We start from the raw sequence: 13,406 nt of genomic DNA, 5'->3' as shown, positions 1-13,406 counted from the left end.
TAAACTTTCCCAGGACTCAATTAATATCACTTAAGAAAATTTTTGTGGGACCACTGAAGTCTTGGGGCTGCTGCATTTAATACTCAGCCGAACCCTGGAAACCCAATCTGTAGCCAAACATTTGGCTTTGGTTTAGAGGCAGAAGTCAAAAAGGGGAATTGATATGCAGGTGTGGTACAAAGCTGGTCTTAAAAATACAGATGTTATTACCTCTGGGCCCTAGGGACCTGGAACAAAATGCAGCGAGCCACCCCCAGAGGTGAAACAATGGTCATAAAATGGTTTCTCGGTTCATGAGTTTTGCTGAGCTGTCTCTTTGCAACATTTAGTAACTATTTAATAACAGTAACAGCTCTTTGAGCTAAATTGCTAACATTTGGGGAGCAAGGTTATGTAAAACAAAATTGAATTATGAAAACAATTTTCCAGTTAGCTCTGGCATTTCTTTATTTCTGTTTATCTTTGTCCTCAAAGGAGCCATTTACCAGTTCCTACCCGGCAGGCATGAGCTGATGTCCACAGACCCCAAACAATCAGCACACACCTCTGAACAACAAGCGTTCTTATTTTCCATCTCTGGTCGTAGCCCAAAGCTTGGGAGTACATTCAGTCATGGAAAGCTCTAAAACCAAGGAAGTACCCAAAGTAGTCTTTTGAAGAAAATTATGATGCCTATTTAACCTCACTTAAATTTTCATAAGACTCTCTTAGCCTAGTACTGTTGGAGGTTGTCTTACTTAGATGTAGAAACGGTGTGTATTGATACCTGAAACTTAAAAACAGAGGCACTTCCTAGTAAAACTGAAAGCGCGCACACCATAAAAGCAAGCAATTCCACTTCTAGGTATATACTTCAGGGCAACTCTTCCACATGTGCCCTCTTAACAGCAGTTAAAATGAATAAACCAGATGCACATGTGTCCACATGGCTAGCTCTCAAGAACACAGAGTGAAGAAAACAAATTACTAAAGATACATTACCATTATGCAAATATTTGAATTAAAAACACAAAACAGACACTATAAGAGCATGGATGTACCCCAGCTTCAGAGACTGCCTCTGGGGAGAGGATGGAAGTAGGGAGGGATACCAAAGCCTCCTCAACATGATCAGTAATGTTGTGTTTCCCTAAGAAAGAAAATATCTAAAGCAAATTTAACAAAAAATTAATTTACTGAGTACTTGGTATTATTTTCTATGCCCTTCTGCATCTTTACACATTTTTTTGATTTTTTTTAATTGAATGAACAATTCTTTACATCCTATAGTGATTTACAGTTTTCAAAGGTTTCACACATGCATCTTTATACATTTTACAAATTAAACATAAAGCCCAAACCAGGATTTAAACAAAAAGAGTGGATGCACTATCTAGCACCCAGGAGGGTTTCTCTCCAAACCCAGCAAAGCAAGGATAGTTGGCATCTGGTAAAACAAGCTGAGGACCCAATCTTCTGGAAGACAGAAGTACCGGCAAGTTGTGTTCAAACTAATTCATTCTTTCTCTTTCATCAGCCTGCTCTTAAGACTCCATAAAAGCTTGTTGTTTAATGACTTAACTTCCTGGTCACATTCTTCTTGCCTGGCACAAATTTTTAATCCCACCTGGTGATACTATAAATCGAAATTTCCATTGCTGCTATTCATTCTATTCCTTTGTGGCTCAAGTTCCTCTTCTCTCTGTTCATTATATTCAAATGCATACACCCAAACAGGACCTATAGGTGGATGGCACAGCTTTCTCTCTATTCCACATAGAACTTTATTTAATAAATGGAAATAAATATCTACAGGTGGAGGGAGGTCTGATTGACAGTAGCAATTCATTTTTCCAACTAATTCAGGTAACACCTGATAGGAAATCCTGACCAAGGTTTGAAGTTCTTTCAATGTTACTTAATATCACTTCTGTTCAGCCAGTATCTAGTCAACATCTTCTCTGTCAAGGGTGAGCAGCCTATAAGACTGGAATTACGTGCAGCTCTTTAGAAAATCATCTGCAGTCCCAGAAGGCAGTTTGAAGAAAAATATACAATGCGCTGTCTGTTGCATTGATGCTGTGATTAAAGGCCTTTGAGAGTCCTGAGAGGGAGGCATGGAGGAACCAGTGCAGTGTTTGGGATCAGACAAGTGGAGCTCTGGATGGCAGCTCTGCCATGATACCCCTGGTGAGCCCTTGGAAAAGTTACTTAACATCTCTGATCTTCTATTTTCTCATCCAAAACATGAGGTTAGTAAGACCTACCTTCTGGGATGGCTAAGAACTGAGTGAGGACTTCCCTGGTGGCACGGTGTTTAAGAATCCACCTGCCAATGCAGGGGACACGGGTTCGAGCCCTGGTCTGGGAGGATCCCACATGCCATGGAGCAGCAAAGCCCGTGCGCCACAACTACTGAGCCTGTGTTCTAGAGTCCACAAGCCACAACTATTGAGCCCGCATGCCACAACTACTGAAGCCCGCACGCCTAGAGTCTGTGCTCTGCAGCAAGAGAAGCCACCGCAATGAGAAGCCCGTGCACCACAACAAAGAGTAGCCCCTGCTCACCGCAACTAGAGAAAGCCCACGTGCAGCAATGAAGACCCAATGCAGCCCCAAACAATTAAATAAATAAATAAATAAAAAAGAACTGAGTGAGATAAGTAATGTACAATGCTTCATACAGTGCCTGACATATTGTAGGTATTTGAAAGCATAGTTGTAGCTTCCTCTTCCTTATTCCTGATGCAAGACACAGGGAGAGACATGTAAATGCTGCACATTACCTATGAAGATATGATTTGCATGTAACGCATCAACATGGAAAAAATATTGGTCCAGCTTTGGTCAGATTGGCATAGCAAGGTCTTGCCTAGGGGATTGTAACCATCCGTATGCCCTTTACCAAACAGAGGTCATCTTCTCGCAAGATAATTTGTCATCAGGAGGGCATCAGGATTAGCTCATTGTGAAGCAACCCTACTGATAATTGTGGTATCAAATAACACAATTAGATTTTTGAATTCTGTGTGTAACCTTGCATAAGCTTGAAGTGAAACCTTGGGTGGATAAAGGTGATGTAAATGAATGTTGCACAAACTGTGTTTGTGATACTTTTTGTAGTACTTTAGGAAATATTACACGTTCTCAGAAGCTCTTGATATCGCTCTAATTAGGAGGGAAAATGCTGTTAATGAGAACAGTCATAAATTTTTAGCATATAATTACAAGAGCAGCCTATGGATATAATCACTTAAATAACTTTGTGGTGATTTGTGCCACTGCATTTTATTTTAAAAAATTTTATTAAAGTAAATGCATTTTTCTAAAAAAAATTTAAAATGGCTGTGTATATATCCCATGTCATCCCTCCAGCCTGGACTCACTGCCCTAGTGACCACTGTTACTGGGGTGAGGGTTGAAAAGGTTAACAACCAGCAGGTCAGTTTCAGGCTGGGAGTCCAACCTATTTTCCATTCTCCCCATCAGCTACCCCCCTATTATGTCATCTTGAGCAAATAACTTCCTAGCTCTGAATCTCTTGGTCTTTAAAAACGGGGATAAAAAAAAAAACAAAAAAACGGGGATGTAGGATGTTAGATGAAATGATTTCTGGATTCCTTTGCTTCAGAATTCTGCATGTTCATGACCTCTTGTTTTTTGCATGTATGATTGCACACTAAAATGACCATGTGTTTTCAGTTGTAAAATGCACATTTTTTTTCACATTTTAACATCCAAAAAATTACAACTGCTGGTAATTTAGATTGCTGTGAAATACAGTGTTAAATACAGGAGAAGTACTGGATAATAAGTACTATTTTATCAAGAGTTTCTACAAGAAGATGGAAAATTACTGTCAAAATACTGAGTGAAAATGAGAATGTACAATTCTTGTAACTTAATGGAGATTTTTAACATAAAAACAACCCAGAAGCTGTAAGGACAATTGTCCCAGGGGAGGGATTGGTTTGGGTGTCCCTGAAGGTCCCTTTCGGCCCAGAGATGCTCTGACACACTAACTTTGTTTCACTTATTTGGTTATTTTGTGCACTCATTAAGTATAGAGCATTTTGGAAAAAATAGAAGATGGTTTATGGGAATGACATAGTAATATTGTATCTATTAAATAATTACATGTAAATTTCCATTGAAGTGTTAAATTACTGATATTCTGATCAGCTGAGTGTTCCTATAGCTGTCACACATTGATTATCTTCAAATAAATATGTTTGGACACTGAAACTGCAGGAAAATAATTTCATATATGTTGATGGCTTCAAAGGTTCTTTGGATCCTTGTAGAAACTCAAGAGTTAATTACTATGAGCACAGTGCTGTATAACAAAAAATATTTTTTACTTGTGCTCTAGATAAATGGAACTTCCATGTTAATTCTTACCCTAGGAATAGAGGAAATATTACTTTATTATAACTGCTAATGATTTTGGTTGCTGTTGAGCTTATATGCATAAAGGGAAGCGATTATTACTTATGGATGACTTGTTTCTTGATTTACCAAGGCTTCATAATAATTACAATGCATGTTGTCATAGTCAGTCTCACTGTAGCTCTTAGCATGAATTCATGAGAATTGAAGCAATTTTGAACCTGACTATAGCAGGAACAAAGCCCAGAGCTGTGGTGCGGTTGATCTTGGAGGAGCTGCTTAGAAAGTGGTTCCAACGCCAAAATCTGGGATCAGTTATCCAAAGAGCCATATTTGAGGGCTGGGTTTGATTTCTGGGTTTCCCTAATTGACAGTAGAAATCTCAATTTATCACATGTGCCATGAATTTGTTAGTCTGAAGGAATTAATCAAAATCCTGTTTCTGTAAACATTTTTATTGATTCATCATTTCTGAAATCATGCAGTTTATGAGTTGGTCCTATTTTGGGTAATAGCAATTACTTATGAAAGCTGCTAGATAGTTTCTGTCAAGCTTAATTAAACCTTTTCTGCTGGGAGACAGACTTTTTAAAGAGTTTGTGAACTGCCGACTGTTGATACTATGTCCCAAATATTACTCATAAAATGGAATCTCTACCAGTAAAAATAAGTTGGAGGCATCAAACCTCCAAATCTGGAAGCCACTTGACTTCTTTTAGACAAATTCCATATGTCTCATTACCTCATCGTGGCTCAGCATTTGGTCTTGTGTGTTATTTGTGGGTGGGAGTCACTTTTTTTTAAACCTTTTTTTCTTTTTTGAGATGTCCACTCTATTTTTTAGTACTATCCTTTTGTAAATTTTAATGATGTGAAAAGCACCTAAGGACTGATGGAGATGCTCAGAATAGCAACCTTTGTGGTCTGTCCTGATGACAAGCTTATCAAGGGAGATTTTTTGACTCATTTATGAAATCGGAGGAAAACGTAGAACTTTAAGGCTGCCTTTGACTATACAGTATTAGAAACGTGGGAGGATGCTAGACTCAGGACAGGGGTAGCTATTGACTTAGATAGAGAGGAAGTTTAATTGATGGGGTCCACTTTGATCTGGGCAGGGTTTGGATTGATTTTAAAAAAAAAAAAAAGGGAAAGTAATTCAGACTGATGGTTCAAAGACAATAAAGAAGAGTTTTCTCCATTGGAAAAATGGTTGGATGACTACGGAAGAGCCACTTTTTAAAGGTCGTGGTAATCAGGAAGAATTTTGAGTGGAGAAGTGATATAATGAAAGCAACATTAAAAGAAAATAATTCAGTGGCATTGGATAAAATTGGAGGGAAGGAGTAAGGTGAAGGAAAACTAAGAGGCAGGAAGACCAGTTTCTATTACAACAATCAAGGAGTAAAGTGATGATTAAAGTAATAATAACTAAGGTCACCGGAGTCGTGCCAGTGTTATGCCATTCATAACAACAAAGCTACCATTAATTGAATGCTTATTATGTGCCAGGCATAGTGCTAAGTGCTTTACATAGAGTATATCATTTAATCATCATCACAACAACGTTATGAGATAAGTACTGTTATTAATCCCATTTTGCAGATGAAGAAACTGAGATTTAGAAAAGTTAAATGATTTACCCTAATTGGTAGAGATCTCAGCCTAAGTCATCTGACACCTGAACCCATGTTATAAAAGAGAAACATTAGAAGTATTTGAAAGGTAGAAATGAAAAATAGCCAATATATATTTTGCTTAGCACTGTACTTGATATTATAGCATCTTAAAGTAGTTAAGACCAAATATTTTATCATAAGAGTTTAAAATCTAACCAGAAAATCAAGTTGTAACATGAACCAAACAGATGTCATAGGTTGGATTCCCCAGGAAATAGACCTTGAGATCTGTGTGCAGAAGGTTTATCAGGGAGAGTGCTTGGGAACAATATCCCATGAAAGGTGTGGGATGCAGGAATGGGCAGATGCAACAGAGACCTCAACTGATCTTATAGGGAGTTCTGGAGCTGGAATGGCCCTTCAGAGTTGTCCCAATAAAGGCAAGGAGGCCAGGCCTTTGTACCCCTCCATCAAGCAATCAGTGGATGCTGGCTGCCCCCAGGAAGGGAGGGTAACCTTTGAACAAAGCAGCTTCCTTCTCCTGAAGACAGGTCCTGGGGAGGGACTCAGCTGTGTCCTCAGTCCTGAAGGGAATCGGGACAACATACTACAGCATCCACTACAGCAAAATATAAGAACATACTTCTATTTTTAAAACTATCTACTCTTTAATATAAACACCTTAAGTCACAATTGGGGGGAATACTTTCCTTTCAAAGTACTATTTTGGTGGGGAGGAGACACCCAACAAATCTATCAGTGCATTTCTTTGCTATAGAGTGGTAGCTTTAGTTCTTGATGAAAATAATCAATATGGAAGGCATTTGGTGTGTGGCTTAATTGAAACACTGTGTTTTGGACCCATTTGGTGTTAATGTGTAAATCCAATACTGTTTTCACACCTGCCCTCTTTTTTTTTAAAGGAATTCCTTTATTTTTTTTTTAAATTATTTATTTATTTATTTATTTATTTTTAGCTGTGTTGGGTCTTCGTTTCTGTGCAAGGGCTTTCTCTGGTTGTGGCGAGTGAGGGCCACTCTTCATCGCGGTGCGCGGGCCTCTCACTATCGCGGCCTCTCTTGTTGCGGAGCACAGGCTCCAGACGCGCAGGCTCAGTAGTTGTGGCTCACGGGCCCAGGTGCTCCGCGGCATGTGGGATCTTCCCAGACCAGGGCTCGAACCCGTGTCCCCTGCATTGGCAGGCAGACTTTCAACCACTGCGCCACCAGGGAAGCCCTGCCCTCTTTTTATGATGCCTTTTTCAAGTGGAAGTCTAGTATGGATTTCTTGCTTCAGACTAAAGAAAGGGCATGAACTGTCATCACTGGCCAGGAATCCAAATCATATGGTGTCATGAAGTCATCCTTCACGTCCATCAAAAAGACCCTGCCAGGCTTGCCTGCAGAGAGGAGCTGTGTGAATAATGTCTTGGGCCAAAGTCACCCAAGGGACACTCCATTATACCACAGCTGATCTTGACAAATATTAGGCACAAACACACAAAATACATACATACCTGGACTTCACCTCCGAGAGAATCTGATTCCTGGTGGCTGGAGTGGGATCCAGGAATACTTATTTTGTAACAGCCTCTAAGATTCACCAGAGTTCAAGAACCCCTTTCCAGTGAGCCAGTGGAGGCCTTTGATAAATCAGTCTATTCCATGGGAGTCTTTGAGGATGATGTCACCAACTGGATATGTTGGGGCTCTTCAAAAGGCTGAATCTCAGAAAGAAAGATCTTCTTAGAGGAAATGGGGAGTACCATCTAGAAGAAAGAAAGAAGTTGAAAAACTCTGCACTCAAAAGAGCAAGAGAACACAGGACAGAATTGGGAACTAGAAAGGAGGGATAGGGATTATGAAAAATCTCTAAGATTCATAGGTCTTTTTTAAGTTCCTCCTGTTTATTTTTATTATCTTATTCATTGCTCTTAAATGAAGATGATCCTTGTGTTTATCTTGAGGGATAGCAGATAAGCGGGAGCATATAAGCAGGGATCTGTCTTTTATTTATTCACGCAATAAACCTTAGTTGAGCAGTTACTGTATTCCAAGCACTGTGCAAATGTCAGCAGTGCAAAGACAGGAAGATTCAACCTCTGCCTTCAGGAGCTCACAGCCTGAGGGAGCAGGCTGAGACTGACAGATAATAGATCACAAACACAGAGAGGCACAGGAACTGGGAGAGCACAGACAGGTGGTCCCTAAGCCCTCCCCCTGAGAGTCAGGGAGAACTCCCTGGAGGAGGTCTAGAGGACTCTGCAGGATTGGAAATGCGTAAGTCAAATGTGGTTTTTCCATCCATAATTGTGTCACATATTTCCACCTACTTAGATCTTCTTTTTTATCCTTTAAGAGGATTTTTATACATTTTCCATAAAGATCTTTTATTTGTCTTTGAACTTAATTCCTAAATAATTCATCATCTTTGATGCTATTGTGAAGAGTATGTTATTTTATATTCTTTTTTTGGTGGTTCATTGTTGGTTGTAGAGAAGTACAATTGACCTTGACATAGTATCTTGCATCGTGCAACCTCACAGTACCCTGTGACTAATTCTAAGAGTGTTTGGATTTTCTTGGGTTTTCTATGTAGATAAACATACCATCTGCAGACAAAGGCAGTCTTGTCTCATCTTTTCCAGTCTTTATATTTCTTATTTCCTTTCTCTGTGTTACTGCACTGGCCAGGACATCCATAAGGAAAGAGCAGCAGTAATTTGGGCACCTCTGTCTTCTCCCAGACCCTAAAAGGAATATGTCTTACTTTTCTCCTTTGAGAGTGATGTTTTCTGCGGGTAGGTTTTGGTAGATTACCATTTTCAGGTTTAGGAAGCACCCTTCTACTTCTAAGTTTTTCTAGGAATGCTTTATCTTAAATACGAATTGGACTTTAACAAATGCTTTATTTAAACAGCATCTTTTGAGATGCCCATATGATTTTTATTCTTTAGTACCAATGATGGAATGAATTACATTGATATATTTATCAGATTGTACCATCCTTACATGCTGAGATAAAATCACTTGAATATAATTATTACCATTTTAATACACTACTGGATTACGTTAGCTAACATTTAATTCAAGATTGTGGCATGTTAAAGTAGGGAACATTGGCTTATTGTTTTCTTTTCTTTCACTGTTCTTATCCAGCTTTGGAATCAAAGCTATTCTACTGTCATTAAATAAAATGGGAAGCTTTCCTTCTTTTTCTGTACTCAGGAACAACTTGTAAAGTGGGGATTATCTGTTCCTGGAACATCTGATAGAACTTACAAAATCATCTAGGCCCAGTGCTCTGGGGGAGGAAGGTGAAGCATAAGAAGATTCTTTATTACTATATCAATGACCATGAGGGCTGGCGGACGTGAAGGAGTCCCCGTGGGTCCCAGAACCAGCCATCGCCAGTCACAGCGGGCTGGCTATCCTGGGAACCAGAGGAACCAAACTCCTGTGAGCTGAGGCTGCAATCGACATATCTCGAATGAGGAACGTGTACAGAAAGGCTGCTTGAGCAGCTGCCTACAGGATGGATTTTATTGGGGATGGGGACAGGGCACATAAATAAACAAAGAGAAACTTCCAGGGAGGCTGATGCAACAGTCTAGGTGTGGGATGTGGGGTGGCGTGGTGCCCGGATGAGGAAAAGGCAAGTCTATGACTATCACAAAGGAGTAACTGGGAAGCCCTGAGCGTCTTCTTATGGATCATATCCTCTAGAGCTGAGCTTCTCAAACTGTCCTCACACACAAGAAATGATGGTACAACGAGGGAGGTGATAAGAGTTAAGAAGAAGTGAAAACATGGACATGTGATGGGGAGTGCTGGGGACATGCGATGGGGAGGATGCTTTCACTTAGATCAGGGAGGGTGACAATAGCGTGTCCTGAAGGACAGGTGTCATCCCTTGAGGACTATGGAGGGAGCACAGAGGCAGAGGGACATCCGGGGAAGGCCTTCAGGTCCCTCGCACCCTCTGTCTCGAAGCAGGAGCTGTAACACTTCCAGCTCGTTCAACAGTGCTTGATGTGACGTGTTCAGGTCTCCTCGCCTGTCTGGCCACTCTCCCTGGATGAGGCCCCGTTTGTCACAGTTCCCGCTGAGACAGGGCCCAGAGATCTGAAGCCAGTTGTCCAGCTGCAGTCTGACTGGGCAGAGAGAGCTGGTTTAGGACACTTCTATTCATGCAGATGGAGCCTCCATTAGTTTTCTGGCAGTTCCACAACATTGTTTATTCATATCGAGCCAACCTGGTGACAGACTGGACATAGAGGCTGACAGAGCGAGAAAAGTCAGGGTATTTCAGGGGTTTGGGCCAGGAAAACTGTAAGTTAGACACGTAACCCAACCCCATGATAACTGTTTTGGTTTAGGCTCACTCCACCAGATTATAAAAGTGACTTGTTTATCTTTCCATCTCAAGTGCCTAGAACAGTCTCCAGGTCTCTGTGGGCACCCCATAAATATTAGTTGAACCACCGGATGATTAACCCTATTTCTCTCACTGCCAGCCCCATTCTTGTTTCCCAGGGAAGCCTGTCTGATGCCTCAGTAGGACAAGCAGTGGCTGTGAGTCAAAGTAGAGACATCCCAAATGTGCATGGACATCAGGCGACATCTCTTTTTCTCAGTTTTCTCATCTGAGAAATATAGTCATCAAATTCATTTATAATCAAGGACATCAGGATCATCTATACTCTCAATACAGGCAGACCTCGTTTTATTGCACTTTGCTTTATTTTGCTTTGCAGATATTGCTTGTTTGTTTGTTTATTTATTTATTTTACAAATTGAAGGTTGTGCCAACCCTGTGTTGTCAGGTGATGATTTGCATTTTTTAGCAATCACATATTTTTTTAAAAAACATAATGCTATTGCACACTTAATAGACTACAGTACAGTGTAAATGTAACTTTTATATGCGCTGGGAAACCAAAAAATTAGTGTGACTCACTTTATTGTGATATTTACTTTATTTCCATGGTTGTGAACTAATCCCACTATATCTCCAAGGTATGCCCACAGAGACCTGAAGACTGTTCTAGGCACTTGAGATGGAAAGATAAACAAGTCACTTTTATAATCCGGTGGAGTGAGCCTAAACCAAAACAGTTATCGTGGGGTTGGGTTACGTGTCTAACTTACAGTTTTCCTGGCCCAAACCCTTGAAATACCCTGACTTTTCTCGCTCTGTCAGCCTCTATGTCCAGTCTGTCACCAGGTTGGCTCGATATGAATAAACAATGTTGTGGAACTGCCAGAAAACTAATGGAGGCTCCATCTGCATGAATAGAAGTGTCCTAAACCAGCTCTCTCTGCCCAGTCAGACTGCAGCTGGACAACTGGCTTGAGATCTCCGGGCCCTGTCTCAGCGGGAACTGTGACAAACGGGGCCTCATCCGGGGAGAGCGGCCAGACAGGCGAGGAGACCTGAACACGTCACATCAAGCACTGTTGAACGAGCTGGAAGTGTTACAGCTCCTGCTTCAAGACAGAGGGTGCGAGGGACCTGAAGGCCTTCCCCGGATGTCCCTCTGCCTCTGTGCTCCCTCCATAGTCCTCAAGGGATGACACCTGTCGTTCAGGACACGCTATTGTCACCCTCCCTGATCTAAGTGAAAGCATCCTCCCATCGCATGTCCCCAGCACTCCCCATCGCATGTCCATGTTTTCACTTCTTCTTAACTCTTATCACCTCCCTCGTTGTACCATCATTTCTTGTGTGTGAGGACAGTTTGAGAAGCTCAGCTCTAGAGGATATGATCCATAAGAAGACGCTCAGGGCTTCCCAGTTACTCCTTTGTGATATTCATAGACTTGCCTTTTCCTCATCCGGGCACCACGCCACCCCACATCCCACACCTAGACTGTTGCATCAGCCTCCCTGGAAGTTTCTCTTTGTTTATTTATGTGCCCTGTCCCCATCCCCAATAAAATCCATCCTGGGGCTTCCCTGGTGGCGCAGTGGTTGAGAATCTGCCTGCCAATGCAGGGGACACGGGTTCGAGCCCTGGTCTGGGAAGATCCCATATGCCGCGGAGCAGCTAGGCCCGTGAGCCACAACTACTGAGCCTGCGCGTCTGGAGCCTGTGCTCCGCAATGAGAGAGGCCGCGATAATGAGAGGCCCGCGCACCGCGATGAGGAGTGGCCCCCACTTGCCGCAACTAGAGAAAGCCCTCGCACAGAAACGAAGACCCAACACAGCCATAAATAATAAATAAATAAATTTTTAAAAAAAATCCATCCTGTAGGCAGCTGCTCAAGCAGCCTTTCTGTACACGTTCCTCATTCGAGATACATGGATTGCAGCCCCAGCTCACAGGAGCTTGGTTCCTCTGGTTCCCAGGATAGCCAGCCCACTGTGACTGGCGATGGTTGGTTCTGGGACCCACGGGGGCTCCTTCACGTCCGCCAGCCCTCATGGTCATGCCCGCTGTGTGCTCCGAGAGGGGCCCTCATCCCTCTTAGCCGGCTTTCCTTCTTCTGCCTCAAGTTGAAATCGCTCAATAAAAAGGGAAACAGTTTCCAAGCATCAAGCTTATGTCCATGTAAGCTGGCTCTCGAGCACTTTCTTTTTTTTCTTAAAAGTTGTTCCTATCTCACCACGTTCGAAAATTCCCCCAATAAAAAAGAAAACAAACAGACAAAAAAAAAAAAAACAAAACCCTCCTTTAATCAATGCTTGCTTAACTAGTGCTTCAGACAAGCACTTCTTAGGGGAATGGATGACCACATGGATTTTCCAGGGAGGGGCGGGGAGATGTGAAATTGGCACAGAGCTCTGTTCTGTCTCCTTTGATCTTTAATTCGAGCCATTCCAGGCAGAGCTCAGTCCACTCTGAAAACACACTTTGTGATTACAAAATGGGCGGTACCTCAGCCAAAACATTTGTTTATATTTTACCCCCAATTTCAGTGTTCTTGTCATGCTTTCCTTGAGAATTTTCTTCCTGTAATTAAAGAGGTGTGAGCGCTCTGAGCATGACTGTGAATAGGATACAAAGTGCAGTTTCCTCCCCTGAAGACAGAGCAGGGTTTCTCCCCACCTTCTCAGGCACAACGTCCATAAGGATATGGCAGAAACAACCTTCGCTGTAACGTTTCCAGAACGGTGATAACAGGCAGGCTGTCCAGGAAAGAAGGAGCCGCTCACAAAGATTGAGTCCTTCCAAATAGGGCCTCTCACAGCCCCCGGGGGAGCCCCTCACAGGTGCGAGGGTGTTTGAATGCACCAGTGTGTGTCTCTAGTTCCGTTAGAGAGGGTTTTCTCAACAGTGGCACTATTCACATTTTGGACCAATAATTATGGCTGTGGGGCTGTCCTGTGCATTGTAGGATGTCTAGCAGCATCCCTGGCCTCTTCCCACCAGGTGTCAGTAGCACATTCCCCCTGCCTCCACCGATCGTACAATC

The 13,406-nt window shown here is 42.0% G+C and overlaps 1 protein-coding gene across 2 annotated transcripts in view; it reads left to right on the top strand.

Moving 5' to 3' along the window:
* Positions 1 to 13,406, top strand: part of THSD4 (thrombospondin type 1 domain containing 4) — a 583,087-nt gene that overhangs the window by 448,766 nt on the left and 120,915 nt on the right. The window lies entirely within an intron of this gene.

This window comes from Balaenoptera musculus, chromosome 2, assembly GCF_009873245.2.
Source record: "Balaenoptera musculus isolate JJ_BM4_2016_0621 chromosome 2, mBalMus1.pri.v3, whole genome shotgun sequence".
Taxonomy (NCBI): Eukaryota; Metazoa; Chordata; class Mammalia; order Artiodactyla; family Balaenopteridae; genus Balaenoptera; species Balaenoptera musculus.
The sequence above is the reverse complement of the archived record's forward strand: the minus strand, read 5'-3'. Positions and strand labels throughout refer to the sequence as shown.